Below are 12542 nucleotides of genomic sequence, written 5' to 3'. Positions count from 1 at the left end.
CTGCTGAAGGTCTGTAACTGTTTGGTAGCATTTAATTGCCTATAGGTTTCGTGGAACCACTTCTCAGCCACAACATCCCACAGGTTTCCTATCCACAATCAGGTTCAGTCTTGACAGAAGCATGAGTCATCTAAAGCATCGCCTCTTGTTGAAATGAGTCATCCAGGAGGAGACGTGGTTTTGGGGATGGGAGGAGTTGCCTGCCCCTGGCTCTGCCACTGGCCACCGTCATTACCCTTGACCAAGCTCCAAACCTTTGAGCAGTTAACCTTAGGAGAAAGGACATGAGATCTCCAATCAGAAAGCTGCGCGCAATGCAGAAATGTTGATTTTTCTTACAGTGAACCTAGAATAGCTTTCTGTCCCAGTAGTTTTAATCTGCTAATCTGCATAAATCCTATCCTGAAAATAATATGGCTCAGTAGGATACCAGTGCATCGCTTACAATTTCTGCCCATGAGCTGTTTTCCATGTGAAAATTCATAGAGCACATAAAATGCTCTGTACCGGCTTTTATGAGAAGGTTCACTGTCATTTAACAAAGGATAACAATATTAAATCCATAAGGGCGGGAGTTTAGTAAGTTTGCTGTGTAATGTAAATTACCTAGTTGTTTAGGTAATTACCCAAATTACCTGTACAATATAAATTACCTGGCATGAATTACGCCTTTTAGCCTAATGAATCCCATTTATTTACGATAAATGTAGTATCTTTATTGATTCATTGCACATCAGTCACTGTCAGTCTGCACTTTGCCGAAGCGGAGCTGGGAGCTGTCAGTTATAAGGGGGCTGCAGCCAGGTTTTGCAGTGCCTGGAGCATCTCCCTCAGCAAATTCTCCCGTCTCACTTTCACGCTGCCGCATCTTGTAGGTCTGTTCCCCGTCACTCAGGGGTCATTTTCCTTTTGCTGTGGGTTTGTGTTGGGTGGATGTGTGTGGGGAGGGACAAGAGCAAGTGTTTTGCATCCTCCCCCCACCCTTTCATCATCCAATTAACTCTGTTAATGGTCCCAGCATTTTCCCGTCAGCCAAACCTTCCATCTTCTATAAGGTAAATACTTCCTGCGTGCTACTCGGGCCCACACTGAACAGCAGGCAGGGCTGGGGCTTCTTAACTGTAGATGGTGTTTTAATTAACCTCGTTTATATAAAAAGACTAGGAAAGAGCAAAGAGAGATTCATGTGGTACCGCATGTAGTGAAGGTAGGTGGGTCATGCTTGTTCCAGCAGTCATTTTGCTTGAATTTAGAGGGTGAGTTTGCATCCGAGGGGTGTTGCAGGTAGATTCGTGTGACATTTGATAAAGCAGCATGCTGTCAATGCGTTTGGTGGGGCAGAGGGAAGAAATTGCTGTTTAAGAAAAAGGCAAAAATAAATTATTTACTTGTGCTTCAGTTTGTCTCTGTTGACTGTGCTCAGCATGTAGCAAACATTAAAAATGTGTTTATATTTAGAGGTGCTATAAAAAATATGTTTGCTTTGAAGGCAGAGCATGTTAGTTAGGGGAAAAAATTCTTGCTCCTTAAGTCACTTTTTTTTTTTTTTTTTTTTAAATAAACTGACAGCACGGAGAGGTGGCTGTGGCATTATGGCCACCAGTGGTAATCCAGCAATGGCTGCATGTGCCTTGGATGGTCTCTGCTAGGCTTGCCTGCCTCTTTGCAAGACTTCTGGATGCAGCAGGGGAGCTACAGACTGCTCGTGGCGAGGTAAAATCACCACTTTCAATGACGTCCGCTTCCAGCTTTGTTGTTGGTCAGGGAGATGTGAGGTGCCAGCACCGCTGCCAGCCAGAGCGCGGATGTGCCCCGCAACGGGAGCCGGCACGGTGCCTGCCCCAGCCCTGCTTGGCCCCTGCCTCTGCGGGGTCTCCCTCTGGGGCTCAGTTGCACGAAGCTGGGGAGGTATTTTGGAAGCAAACAATGCCCGAATAATGGGGCGCACTTAGGAAATGGGTAAGGACCTGTGGCAGATTCTGTAATTTTAGGGGGTACTAAAAGGGAATGCACATTTGCCAGATACATGAGGAGTGACTGAGGGAAGAAAAACCAAAATGCTCTCAAATTGTCCTGTGGGAAAAGCGTTTCTCTCCTTGGGGGCTGCACGATCCCTGCTGCAGAGGGCCACTGGCAGAGAACGTGGTCAGCCCTGGGAAGGGACACGGTGGGGTGTGCAGGAGGAGAAGGGGGTCTGTGGGTGCTGGGATTCCTGGAGGAGCCTGTGTTTCTCTCCAGGAAAGCAAAGGCACTTGAGAGGCGTACTTAGCCCATGAGATGACCAGTGAAATGCTATTTCAGGCCTGTGCATCACTGGTTCGACTCAGAGTCCATAAAGATACAAACAAAATTCTTAACTGTTTGGATGAGTATTTTCTCAAGTCCTCCAGAGAGGAGTAGCTAAAATCTGAAGCAGGTGGTTCATTTCAGATGATGGAGAAGTTGCAACAGAGTTTAAAATCACTTAACTGATACGCTGCATAACCTGCGTGGCTGTTGTATGCCACTGCGCTTCATTTCCCAGCACCTGCCTTTGAGGCAAACATAGTTGAAACTTTTAAAATGAAACAGAAGAAGAAAAACCCAAACATCATCATACAGGCTTGGTATTTACAGCTATTGTAAAGTAATAAACTAGTAAAACACTGAATTTGTCTCAAGTATGCACTGCTGTCTCTGGGCGTACTGGGATCATGTAATTTCTCAGGACTGGAATTGCCCAGGCTGTGGCAGGCAGCTCATGGCTGTCAATATGTATCTGTGAAAAGGTCTGCTCCCTGCTTAGTTATTGCCAATAAACTCAAAAGTTATTATATATACACACAATCCCCTACCTGGTCGTCATATCTTCTAGTAAGTGTCGAATATCAAATTGAGTTTAATATTCAAGGACACAATAGAATGCAATGATGCTATACCTTCTCAGCCTCAGTATGTCTATTCTTATTACACTGCCAAAACATATCTTTAATTTTTCATGAATGATGAGTTTCTGATGAGTCTTCAGAAGTAGGCTAGATGTCAATAACCGGCAGACTGAGCAGATGCTCAACTTGTACTTCGCATCCCAGGGCTTTGTGATATTCTCCAGGAACCTGAATTCCCATGGCTCTTGGTGAGAAACTAGTGCCTAAAAAGAGGCTGGGTGAGTTTCTGAGCTCAGTGCTTGTCTGAATCTGCTTCTCCAGCAACTGCATTTCGTATGCCAGAGAACGGGTTTATAAATCAGATTGCGGTCTGGGTTGTATGAGCTCAGAAACTGCAGGTGGATTACCTCACTTGGGTATACGCTGGTTCGGAAAAAAATCAAAATGGCCTTTTTAGCTGTCTCACTCTCAGCTTTGTTCTCATCACCTGATGAGACCACGGGGGGATTTAATCAGCCTTTGTCCATTTAGCTGCAGAGATGTGTCCTGGCCCTCAGGGACAGATCTGGAAGTTTAGGGATGCATCCAGCCTCTATTTAGGCACTAGTTTCTCACCAAGAGCCATGGGAATTCAGGCTCTTGGAGAATATCACAAAGCCATGGGATGTGAAGTGCAAGTTGAGCATCTGCTCAGTCTGCCGGTTATTGGCATCTAGCCTACTTCTGAAGACCACCAGAGATGGCAATCCTACAAACTCCCCAAGCAATGTATTTGTGTTTCTAGTACCAAGCTCTGTCTGTCTTGCTGCAGTTTTGGGCCGTTATTTCTGGTGTGAGCCACTGGAGACATGGAGAGTAGGTTGTCTTCTCCGTCTCTGCAGTGGTTTCTGATGTATTGGCAGATTTATCCACTATCGTTGCCTTTTAATCATCAGCCTAATCACCACGACTATAAGATAGCAGTTAAGTTGTTTTTCTGGATCTGTCTTGCGTGCTTTTTCTCCCCATAGTATGCCATGCCTTGGTTTTGGAAGGTATTCTTCATGACCTGCAACTATCCTGTATTTTTGAAAACGTGGGTAAATTAACTTTTTTTTCAGAACTTGTATCACTTAATGTTTTTAGCAGTGATGTTTAGAGCTGTAGTGGTCTAAGGACATAAAGACACGCTGGAGGTATGTCCGTTCTTAGAATAACGCACATTGACGGGAGAAAGCAGACAAGCTTGCAGGTACGGAAACCTTCGAAATTTTCAGCGTTCAATTTTCTTAAAGTGTTGATAATGTTGCTTGGTTTGGCATAAAAACCATATGGGAAATGAAGTTTGGGAAGGTGTAACTGGTATGCCAGCAGACAGGACACAACAGACGGCAGTACTTGCATGTTGTCCATTCGATTCTCCCCTTGGTAAAATACATTATTTTCATTTTCACTTATTAGAACTGCAACTTCACCCTAGCTCATGTTTTTATCTGTCAATCTGCATCTTCGATGGCCAAGGATAATTCATTTTAACTGCAGCTACTCCTTCCACTGTGGTGGTATGACTCAGTGTTTTATGTTGTAATTCTAAACACATTCCACCCAAATGACGGCGGTTTTGTGTGCTGTTCTGCCAGCACAGTGCAATGGGAAGTTATAGCTACTGCTTTCTTTCATAACAAATTCATCCTCGGTCAGAAGAGATCAAGCTGGAATATAAACCCTGTAATTATTGATAATGCAGTTTGAAATAAAGCAAAATCCACTCAGTATTAGTGTCATATGTTTAAAGCATTTTTTTGAGCATATAAAGCAATGCATACAGGAAAGTGATATCACAGATGCGATAAGTACGATAATTTTTTTTGGCCTGGCATTTTTATATTATGTGTGCGCACATGAGTACCTCCTTGGCTCATTGCTTGAAGCGTTAAAGGGAATAAAACTTGGCATCGGTCATCAGAGTAAATGTGAAGTGGGGCAAGATTTTTCCTATATACGTACATACATATGTATGTGTATATATACAGATACGTATTTTAAGAGAGTGTCCTGGTGAAAACGTATGTTGAAAAGGCAAACCGGGAGCTTTTATAACCTCCCTTTATTACCAGGACAGGACAATGGAGTTTGCAGGTAAACATTAATTCCTTGTGTACTTGGAGCTTTTCCTCTAACACTTTCCACCACTGCAGCTGCACCAGTGACAGAGGGGAAAACACAAAGAGGGGAACAGTTGGGTTTTTTCTCTTTTTCCCTCCAGCAGTGCCTCTTTCGAGAGCCGGCACTGAGCACCGGCCCGCGGGGCTGTTACAAGGCTGCGCGTCCCTCAGGGTGCGATGGTCCAGCACGCTGGCAGGGAGCATTCCGAGCCATCTTCCCCCGTTTAACCCCTCCTTATGTCCTTCCCTGCCGCCGGAGCGGGTAGTGCTGATGTGAGAGCAGGATTGGTGCCTCACGGGCACAGAGGCGGTGAGGAGGTCCCGGTGTTCCCGTGCGCCTTCCCAACACCACCGCAGCTATTGCTTCTGGTGTTATTTCTAATGGTTTGTATTCTATCCACTTGAAGGACCATATTTCAGTTTTATCCAGACTACTAATAAGCGGTTTAAGCATGCTGGCTATATAAAATAGTGTCATTTTTCTTCCTTCACAGAGTAGCGATGCCAGACCTTAATGGAGAATTGTAACCGGGTTTCTCTCTCTCTTGTTTTAAAAAAAACAGCTTATGTTTAAACTGGGAGAAATAAAAGCCTGGCATCAAATTGTGTTCATTGGTCATGTCCCTCCTTTCATTACGTGTTCGCAGCTTTTATGTCCTACAGTTCCCATTACTTTTGCATTGCAGAAATTGTTCAGAAAGTAAGGAAAGAAACGCTTCGCATCCCAGCGCTGATCAAGTGTGAATTCCAGCCCTGCGTGAACTGGGGAGTTTGCCAGGTTCTGTCATATCTCACTGCATGTCTCTCACAGCTTGCGGCGTTGTATGCATGGGATATGTGGCTGATTTCTAAGGCATGGAAATGGTCTCTAATCGAGATAAAATATTTATTTTGCTACTCAGGAGAAACAGAATGTGGAGAATAGAAGCATTGAAATTATATATGTATTTATATATATATATATATATACATGTATCTATATGTATTCCCTTTCTGTATATCACCATGTAAACAATCTCAATTTGACTTGATTTCGAGTTTGCACCCTCTAAATCTTAATCTTACTTTTAGCATAGGTCATGCCAAGAGGCAATCGGGTGGTCACTCTTGCCAGCTACCCGCGCACCCCGTCTTGTCAGATGAAGATGAAAGAAGTTTCCTGGGCTTGGCAACGGGAACGCCTCATGGGACAGCCAAATCACAACTTGGGGACTTTATTCCCCCCCTCCAATGAATTTGCTCCTCACCAGCAGATTAATTAGTTCAGTAGATACAATTTTGTACACTGGGCTGTGCGTAGTTATTCTTATTGACTTTAGCTCCATAAAGATAACATCTGGAAGACACTGTATACGTATTCCAGGCATACCTATCATTATGTGTCTGGGTTATTTGTGATGTCCATTACCACCAGGCAGGGGACAGACAGGTCTGCCCGGTGCTGCCAGGTTGCAGGAAACACCAGGCACGTGGCAGCCGTGCGCCTGTCCTCCCTCAAGCCGGCTGGAGCACCGGCACCATGCTGCTTGGAGGACCCCCAGAATGGTCTTCCTAGAGATGTTGAGTGCTCCAGACAAGGCTGCAGAGGTATTGTGGGTGGTTCTAAGATTGAAGCACTTTCCTAAGTTATCTATAGCCTCCTCTTCTAAAAATCTGGAGCTTTTCTAAAGGTGGCCTTGCAATAAGAAGGTGTGTGATATGTCTACAGGTGTACTTTAAGCTTCCAGAATGAGGATTGCTTTCACTTGAGGAGAAGCTGAATAGTGCATTAAAATGCATGTTTTTCATCCTGCAGGATGTCCTCTGAGATAATAAATACCTGCTTTATTGTGGCTTTTTCTTGAGAGGAGTACAACACCACCACAGAATCCCAGCTATGAAATGTCTAGCAGAAATTTTTAGGTTGCTGCAAGAGTTGCCTCTAAAGGTGAGTTAGTTTGAGATTTTTTTTTTTTTTTTTGAAGATGTTGGTTTGGACTTTGGTTTTGGTGGGTTTGTTGCTTGACTCTCAGACCTCTCTTGGGATTGCCTTAAACCCCAGCAATTTAATGTCAAATGATATCACGACATATCTCTGTACTTATAAAAGGATTAGAAAATAGACTGTGAAATACAAAAGAAAAATTTTATGAAAAGAATGTTACTTAACCAATTTTTTTGTTTGCTTGAAAGTACCATTATGGTATTGTTTTTTTCAATATAATGACAAGATACCAATAGGGAATCTTTTATATTTCAATGTCTCTCTCTGAGTACAAAATCAATCTCTAGAAAGAGTTAGGAAGGAAAAAACTTCTTGGAGGAGCCAGAAGTACGTGACAGAGCAAGTAATCTTCTTCAAGCTTTATATTGGGAATAAACACTTCTATTAAAAGTCCAAGAAAATAAAGAACTGCAAGTGCCAAATAATATCCCCAATGCACTGATAACTACTGTGTTAGGTCTAGACATAACACAACAAGGTGAACAAAAAAAAAACTAGATAAATAATTGTTTAGTATAATTTTTTGCTATTTCAAAAATTAAGGCTTCAGCTGACTAATAGTGAGAGCGGCGTGCCAGGTGAAGTCACGTTTCCAAAGCAATAGAAGTGGTGGGGGATTTGGGGCTCTGGTAGCTGCAAATTCTTCCTCCGTGGGGTTTCTTGGCAGCACAGCAATATATCACCTCTGCCTATAAGTCTGTCTTGTGCAATCTCTAAACAAGTAAAATAACTTTTGCTCCCATATCCAAGTCCCTAAATAACCTGGAAACTCATCTAAGCACCATGCTAGCAAAATATAGTTATAACTGTTAAGCAAAAAAAAAAAAAAAAAAAAAAAAAAGCAAGTGTTCTGGAGCAACATTTTATCGAATCCTGACAGTTTGACAGAAGTGTTTTGGGGAGGCTCTTCCATTTTGGCCAAGTTCCCCCTAAAATAAACCAGGGCTCTGAAGGGAACCTGCCTATTTTCTGCCGGCTCATCCAGCCCTGTCTTTACAGCCCAGCCCAGCCTGCCTTGGGCAACCTGCTCCCGGGCCAGACACCCTTTCTTCCCCCTCACCTCCCCTCCTTTTTTTTTTTTTATTTTTATTTTTTTAAAAGAAAGGACCATAACATTGGGGGCCGGGGGGTGGGGGGGGTTTGGAAAGTAGCTGCAGATAATCTACTGTTATCCTCTGCTCAACAGGAAGCTAACTTCAAGGGTAGATGAAGTTTTTCAGGACCCTGTCCAATGGCCCTTTGAAAATCTCCAAAAATGCCAAGCTTGCCCAGTCTTTCTGGGTAAGCTCTTCCAAGATCTAATTGCTGTGATCGTCAAGAGTGTGTTTTCCTTACATCCACTTGGAATTTTGACTATTGCCTCTTGTCCTCCTTTTAAGTTTTTCCTCTTTTTTATTTTGTGGTGATATATGTCTGATTTCATTAATTCAAAATGAATTAAATGAATGAAAACATGTACAAAAATAAAAAATTAAAAAATGCAAAGCTCCTCCACAAAGTGGAAAGTCTGATTTAAAGTCATGTTCAAAAGCCAGTGTACAGGCTGCATGTGCTCATATATATCCAGTCGGCCTTTTGGGGTCTCAGTGGATTTCTGCACGAGCAGCCGGGTCTGTTCTGGTGAATGTGACTGTAGGAATAGTTCAGGGATCATAAAATGTTATCAGAACATGCATATAAAATAATAATTCATAATAAACTTATTAAGATGCCTTTCAATAAAATCCCATTTACATCCTTTATTTTCTATTGGGAAATTAAGGATTTCTAGCAGTAAAAATTTTTATTCTTGGGAGACATAGCATTTGCACCGCTCTGATCTCAGAATCTGTGTAGCAGAACAAGGAATGGAGCAAAAGCAGTACTAGCCATATTCTCCGAGATTAAAGATCATCATCAACTACAGCTCCTGTGATGGTGCCTCCTGCTATTCCTCCAGACCAGCTGTGCTGACGTGGGGCAAATGTGAAGGGGGTATCCTGGCTGTGGACAGCTTACAGCGGGGCGTTGGATGGGCCTGGAGCACCAGTCAGATTTATTTTGCAAGAAAGCCAAAAAGGTTCCATATGGAAAGCTTCAGCAATGAGTAATGACCAGAAAACAGGCACCATTTGGAGTCAGTGGTAGCAAATAGGTAGGAAATTTTGTGTACATTGAGTTCTGGAAAAAATTCAAAATGTGTTATCCTGTGTTGTCAAGAGCCATCAGTAGATGCCAACACACAGTGCCAGAAGCACTGCAAATTCCAGAGCCATAGTATAAAGGTATTTTTTGTGTCCTAGGTGACAATGATAATTTTCTCAAGCTTCTTCTGGAAGTACTGAAAAAACAATTCTTCTTTGCCCCTGCATCACCAGCTGTTCAGAGAGCAGTGTTTAATATCTGTGTTAGATGGATGATGGGTGGCCAGGATCCCCTGTGCTGCATGGTGCCTGTGAGGGACCTCTGAGAGCACCAGGCTTTGCTGGTGATGTGCCTGCATGTCCCCAAAGCAAAGGTGGTCCCCTGCTCAACTTTATTCTGATGTTTGCAAATAAATGTGTGGATGATTTTTTTTTTTTATGGTAATGTTTAAAACTGGCAAATGATTGCAAATATTCTCTGCCAATTTGAATATGTTGTTTCCAGATGGCAGTGGGGTCTGGTGTGTTGGTTTTGGTGAAAGAATCATTGAGAAGCTGAGCTGGGCACTGATTTAGGACGGGGATGTAAGGTGGAGCTCTTCTCCTGAGCAAGCTGTCACTGATCCGCCTTTCTCAAGGGAATCTCAAAGATGGTGAGGTGACTTGAAAAAATACAATCTAAGACATTTTAAAGACGACAAATGTTCCCGGTTGACTTTTCAACCACTGATTATGGTGAGACTCTAAGGGATTTTTATCAGAAAATTTTAGTGGTGTAATTTTGATATTTCATGAGATACACCCTGGATGCAGATTCATAAACCAGTTCATTTAAGCCCAACGGAGGTCTCTTCGTATTTTGCAAGCTATTACGGGGCAACAAATAATATTAAAAATAATATTGAAACTATTATGCTTATTTTGCTTCCTCTCTCTCTTGAGCGAGAGAGAACGCATTTTTTGATTTCCTCCCATACAAAAAATTGTAAACTGAAATACTTTTAACCTGTGTGATGGGTATATTTCTTCTCACAGCTATGTGGTCTTCTGTCTTGTCACCATCTGTACAAAGATTTCTTTGCAATTGTATGGTTGATTCCTGCTGTGGACCAGGGTCCAGGCGACTGCAGTCCCCTGCTCAGAAGGGGAGGTTTGGGACTGATCTGCAGGGAGAGCAAGGAATCCCATCCCATCCGTCACTACGAAAGGCTTAGCCCAGACCTTTGACTGCAGGTGGATAAGCATCCTGGCAGAAAATGCGCTTCTGGTCTTACAGCCAGCAACTTTCCTGTATAAGAAGATGAAAAAAACATCATAGAAAAGAAATGCAGCATTTTAAAAGTCATGGGAGAGAATACCTTGGGATCTGATGAGGCCAAAGAACAGACGTTGCCCAGGTGAGGCCATTTCTCAGTTCAGTTTTCTTTGGGTATCTATTGCAAGGTACCTCTAGGTTTAATTGCTGACAGTAATTAACTATGTAGGCAGCTGTCTGTAATTATCTCTTTTAATGAGTCAGCCTATACTGCAAATGGCTGCTAGACATAATGCCATGCATCTGTGTTTTCTCTGGTTATCATCTACTCTACCATAAGATCCTGCAGCAGCAGTTTGGTGCAATCCTCCTTCCTTGCTGTCTCTCGCTGCAGGCAGCAACCCCATTACCCTTCCCGAAAGTCTTCCTTGAGGCCTGATAAATTCTCCCACAACTGTCTGGGAAGGCTAAAATGCTGTGGGACACGTTTCTGGTTTCATGCAGGCAAGTCGAGGGGCAGAGAGGACATGATAATACAAGCAGAGTTTTGCCATGGGAAAGTTCAGTCTTGAAAGCTGGTAATATGAATTACTAAGTCCCTGATGCTAGGCATTTGCGTTACTTTTCCTAAGAAGTTTTGTCACACTTTTTTAACATTTCCATGTTTACTTTGAAACTTTTTTGACAATGTAATTGTTCTTCAGGCACAGCTTTTCCCTTCTGCAAAGTTTTGCAATTTTGTTCCGTGGAGTTCTAGTTAGTGTTTGTTGTAAAGCACTGAATAATAAATATATTGTTTCTTTGAATTTATTTTAGCCATATGCATGGCTGTGTAGCCACATGTACACTCTCTTAAATAAATCATTCAAAGAAGTAGTTATGCAGGGAGATACATTCTCATCCCTTTACAGAGCTGCTGTGAGAATTAATCGGCTGCTATATTTCAGTATGTATGCCACTATCCTCAAAACAGTAATATCCTGAAAAAAATATGTATGTGTACATTTAATAGTTACAGCTAAACATGGGAAAAAAAAAGAAAGCAGAGATTAAAATACATCAACCTTTCTGCATTGTGAAGATGCTAAACAGCAGTCACTTCATCAAGTTGAAAGAAATGGTATTTTCATAGCATAGTGTAATAGGAAATTATTTTATTTGCTATGATAAATGATTGCCCATCTCTAGGATGACGGGAAGTAATATCGTGTTGTAGAATACACAAAAAATACAGAGATACAATCAAGTTACTGGGAGTTGTTGTAACATTTGTTCAAATAAAAACAGTGTAGGGTTACAATCTGTCACACAGCTCTCAGCACTTTGACATGTCCTATTACCCTCTGTTTCTGTCACCTTTAGGCAGACCAAATAATATTCTCTTAAGTAACTGGTATCCATTCAAGTAACAAGTATTTGGTCTTCATTAGATCTGAATTTGAGCAGAAGTCACATTCCTGATGGCTGTATTTTGTATTTGAGTCTGAAGTAAATTCACTGTCTTCAGTTTAAAACTTAAAAATTAATTCTAAGTCTCGGGAAGTGCTTGGAGACAGCCGTACACTGATCTGCTGGCAAGGAAAACTCTCCAAATTCATCAAAGCTGCAGTCATCTTCCTGGAGTTGCAGTTTTGACAACCAGGCTCTGCCATTTGTTCCATCATTATTTAGTTATCACTGACGCTTCCAGCAGTTTGACAGGATAGAAGGTCATCAGCCTTTGAATCTGCTAATTGGGAAGCAACATTTGTTGCCCGTGTTGATAGCACATGCTGCCACAGCATGTCTGATGGGTATGAGTCTGTGCACACCCAGCCCAGCTGGCTGACACGGGTGTAGGTGTTTCCCAAGTCCTGTCTCCAGCCATCAATCAAAGGTTATCGTGTCTCATCTCGAGACATTCACATCAGCATCCTGTACTACTGTTCTTGAAATAGGCTATTCTGAACATCATACCTGCCATAAAATAATACCCTTCTGTCAGAAACTTGATGTAGGTGTTGCAGACTTGTGTGCTTCTCAACGTGAGAAATAATAGCTAGGTAAGTAATTAAGAAATGAGAACTGAGGTGTAATTTAAATTGATGGGAATCGTCTTCCTAAGTTGGTTCAGGGAAATATTTATTTATTTTTTTACCATTTTCTCTGTCTCCCTGTTCTAGCAGAGGG

At 42.3% G+C, this 12542-nt stretch overlaps 1 long non-coding RNA gene across 1 annotated transcript; it reads left to right on the top strand.

The window, feature by feature from the left end:
* The first annotated feature begins 1094 nt into the window (after positions 1 to 1094).
* On the top strand, positions 1095 to 6319 carry LOC148054902 (uncharacterized). The gene is made up of 4 exons (XR_015706839.1): positions 1095 to 1207; positions 1570 to 1713; positions 5698 to 5789; positions 6083 to 6319. It is a non-coding gene; the product is annotated as an uncharacterized LOC148054902 (long non-coding RNA).
* The last annotated feature ends 6223 nt before the right edge of the window (positions 6320 to 12542 follow it).

This window comes from Nipponia nippon, unplaced genomic scaffold (genome assembly GCF_047370975.1).
Source record: "Nipponia nippon isolate SJK-2023a ecotype South Korea unplaced genomic scaffold, ASM4737097v1 scaffold_3, whole genome shotgun sequence".
Lineage (NCBI taxonomy): Eukaryota > Metazoa > Chordata > Aves > Pelecaniformes > Threskiornithidae > Nipponia > Nipponia nippon.
Note: the sequence above shows the minus strand (reverse complement) of the source record. Positions and strands in the feature narration are given on the sequence as shown.